Source organism: Benincasa hispida, chromosome 8 (assembly GCF_009727055.1).
Source record: "Benincasa hispida cultivar B227 chromosome 8, ASM972705v1, whole genome shotgun sequence".
NCBI lineage: Eukaryota > Viridiplantae > Streptophyta > Magnoliopsida > Cucurbitales > Cucurbitaceae > Benincasa > Benincasa hispida.
Window position 1 is genome coordinate 15382097 of NC_052356.1, and position 4415 is coordinate 15386511.

Here is a 4415-nt window from a genome sequence, read left to right on the forward strand (position 1 = left end):
CCAGTAACATCTCCCACTTGCCCTAGACAAGGTGTCGCATGTCCCGTAGACCCAAACTCTCCAAATGACCCTCGAACACTTTACCTGTGAGAGCCTTTGTAAACGGGTCACCAACGTTGTGCTCCAACGCGATCTTCATGATAATCACATCACCGCGATGCACGATCTCCCTGATCAAATAATACTTTCATTCTATGTGCTTGCCTTTTCGATAACTCTGAGATTCCCTAGAATTTTCCACAACTCCATTGTTATCACAATAGATGTGATCGCTAAAGATGTATTTGAAACAATTTCCAAATCAGTAAGGAGCTTCCTAAGCCAAACAGCCTCTTTAGCAGCTTCACAAGCGGCTACATCTTCGACTTCCATAGTGGAGTCCGCGATGCATCCTTGTTTGATGCTTTGCCAAACTATAGCCCCTCCATTTTGAGTGAACACTGACCCTGATGTCGATTTATGAGAATTTCTATCAGTCTAAAAGTTAGAGTTTGTATATCCTGTAAGGATCAAAACCTTATCTTCATACACGAGCATATAGTCCCTCGTTCTTCGAAGGTACTTTTGGATCGTTTTGACCGCCGTCCAGTGATCTAATCATGGATTGAATTGATATCGACTGATGATAACTGATAGAAATGCCAGTTATTATAAGCCTTTTATTTAGAATCATAAGGGCTAATAAGTAGAAAATGTGGTGATAATACTTAGAATTTGCGAAAATTTGAGTTTTGCATCAATTAGCACCAAAATCCTCACTGACCCCAATATTATGCATTACTCCACGCCAAAATGTCTATTTTTGTAGCTATCGCAGGAATCAAATGCATGCGTTTGAAATAAGCAATCCCAGACAAATGCATCGTTGAAGCCAAGCGATCGCAAAGACAAACATCGCATGGAAGTTGCGGTAATCGTATGCATCCATTGCAGGAAAGTTGCGGTGATCGTATGCATCCATCGCATGGAAGTTGCGATGATCAAGCGAATACGGTGATCAATTGGAAATTGCGGCCACGGAGTGACAATCATAATAGAGGGACGATCGCAAGATGGGTCGAATGCGTTGATGCTTCAGTTGAATCTAGCTCGGACGCATACCTTGGGAGTATCAACAAGATAAGGCGATGTGACATTGCCCATACCGCGACAAAAGCATCAGTGAACCATAACGCAATCATTATGGCTGTCGGCGTTTAAACTCTATAAATAGCCTTTTGGACCTTCATTTCAAGACATCCGAATTTCTACCTCAAGGCAGAGATTTTTTATCACAGATGAGAGCTTGAAAGAGATTTTCAGTGAGAATTCTTCATCTCCACAACCCAGACCGAGTGACGATCGGAGCATTCGTCGAAGATAGAGCTCGACAGAGACATCTCCACCATTCAACCATGGCACCACCGGCAGCCTTGATGCAGAGTCCTTCCTTTCTCTTCTAGTCTCTATGTTGTATTACATTTTAGCTTAAGATATTAAGATATTTTGTGATCAATGCAAATCTTAACTCATTCATTGCCATCTTCTTCATCATCTTCATCTCTATCATAGTTTATCTTCAGCATTTATTTATCAAAGACAATCGCATGCTTCATCGTGTAGCCTAGAGGTAGACCCATGAAGCAACCCACCGAGAGGTGTGCGTTGTGCAAGTATAGTGAGTTAATCCTCTTTGTTTGGTGAAAGGCTGTAGCAACGCCTGTCTTGGGATGTTGCATTGTTTGTCTATAAATTAAATAGCCGCGTCTAACTGCCTGAAAAGGTAAGAGATGGAATACACTAAAGCAAAGTTCGCATTGTTTCTAGAGATAGGCACAATCTTATGCTCGACGCAACCATGCACTATAGAGATATAGTCATAAGGCTGACTATCAAGAGGTGTGCGACGCGTTAGTGCAATGAGCTGGGATTACTCGGGCGATTTAAGATAATTAACATTACTATGCATTAATGGTTGTCATGTCTCTACTTATTCTCATCGCAAGTATTCTATTGCTCAATCTGTTTAATTAGGAGTAGGAATAGAATGTAAATCCATTAAACTTCTTTTTATTTTTCTTTTCATCGCCTCAAACGCATTGCTTCACAAGAATTATTGAGTGACAAGTCCCTGTGTTCGACCTTGGATTACCCGAGAAACTTGCATTTGCGTTATACTTGGCGCGAGCGTAAGAAAACTTGTGATAGGAACGCGTGGTCATTGCATGTTAGTTTAACGTATCTTCATTCCGACGCATGACCTTAGAAAAATGGGTGCAAACGCATAAAGCCATGTCTAACACATGAATTCATGTACAGCCCCATCCGTCCATAATAAATAAATAAAACAAAGCTTTCCTAAATTTCCAATAACTGACAATCTCTACTACATAGCAAATGTCAGGTCTAGTACATAACATTGCATACATAAGGCTACCAACAGCTGATGCATAGGGAATCTATCTCATTTCCTCAACCTCTTGAGGTGTCTTAGGACATTGTTCCTTAGACAAAACTATTCCATACCTGAAAGGTAATAAACCCCTCTTGGAATTCTGCATCGAGTACCTGATCAACATCTTGTCAATGTAGGATTCCTGAGATAAGGCCAACTTTTTGTTCTTACGATCCCTTATGATTTGGATCCCTAAAACAAACTGCACCTCTCTCAAATATTTCATTTGGAATTAAGCAGCTAGCCATTGCTTAATGTCAATAAGAAAACCTACATCATTATCAATGAGTAGGATATCATCCACATACAGCACAAAAAAAGCTACTGAGTTGTTGATGATTTTCTTGTAAACACAAGGCTCATCAACATTCTGATCAAAGCTAAATGATTTGTTCGCACTATCAAATCTAATGTTCCAAGATCTAGATGCTTCTTTTAGTCCATAAATGGATCTATTAAGCTTGTAAACCTTTTGCTCTTGATCTGGATCAATAAACCCCTCTGGTTAAGCCATGTAGATGGTCTCCTCAAGATTACCATTCAAAAAGGCAGTCTTAACGTCCATTTTCCATATCTCATAATCATAAAATGTGGCTATGGATAAGAGAATCCTGATAGACTTCAACATGACAACAGGTGAGAAAGTTTCCCCATAGTCGACTCCCTCGACCTGGGTATAACCCTTTGCCATAAGTCTAGCCTTAAAGGTCTGCAACTTTCCATTTATACCTCTTTTCCTCTTATAGATCCACTTACAATCTATAGGTTTTATCCCATCAAACTGATCCACAAGTTCCCAGACGGAATTGAGGTACATAAACTCCATTTTCTGAGTCATGGCTTTAATCCGCTCATCTTTGTCAACATCATCCATTACTTGCTTATAAGAAATGGATCCTCAACCCTATCATCAGACATGATGTTTTGGGCTTCAGTTAAACCCATGTAGCGTTCAGGTGGGTTCGCAACCATCCCACTACATTGAGGCAGTCTCAACTCTTGAGATGGTTGACTGGATGAACTGACATCAATAACTCTTGTTGATTTATCAGTCTGTTCAACAACTCTTTTTGAACTCTCAGTAGTCTCATTAGAAATCTTATTTAAAATAATCTTACTTCATGCTTTATGATCCCTGATGTGGTCTTCTTCCAAGAAGACAGCATTTGTCGATACAAACACCTTGTTTTCACTTGGATCATAGAATTATCTACCCCCCGTTTCTTTGGGATAGCCTACAAAGAGGCAAACTTTCAAACGAGGTACTAACTTTTTAGGGTTAGCCACAAGCACGTGAACTGAACATCCCTAAATCCTAAAGTGGCGTAAACTACCTTTACGGCCTCTATAACTCAAAAGGTACTTTAGAAACACTCTTTGAGAGAACATTGTTCAAAATGTAAACTGCAGTCTCAACTGCAAATCCCCAAAACGAGTCTGAAAGATGAGCATAACTCATCATAGACCGAACCATGTCCAACAGGGTTCTGTTTCTCCTTTCTGATACACCATTCTGCTGAGGTGTACCTGGGACCGAGAGTTGGAAAGTGATTCCATATTCTATCATATAGTTCTGAAAGTCCAAGTCCATATACTCTCCACCACGATCAGATCGTAGTGTTTTTATCTTTTTACCTAACAAGTTTTCAACTTCAGCCTTATACTCCTTGAACTTTTCAAGAGCGTCAAACTTATGTTGCATTAGGTATAGATACTCATATCTTGAATAATCTTATACTCGTGCTCTTATACTCATCGGACCACAAAGGTCTGAATGTATAAGCTCCAAGGTTTCTTTGGCTCTATAACCTTTTCTAATAAAAGGTCGTTTGGTCATTTTTCCTTCAAGGCGTGATTCACATACCGACAAAGAGTTTTCTTCTAAACCATTTAGAAGTCCAGATTTCACCAATTTCTCAATCCTATTGAGATTGATGTGACCTAACCTTAGATACCAAAGATGGGCATTTTCCTTAAGAGA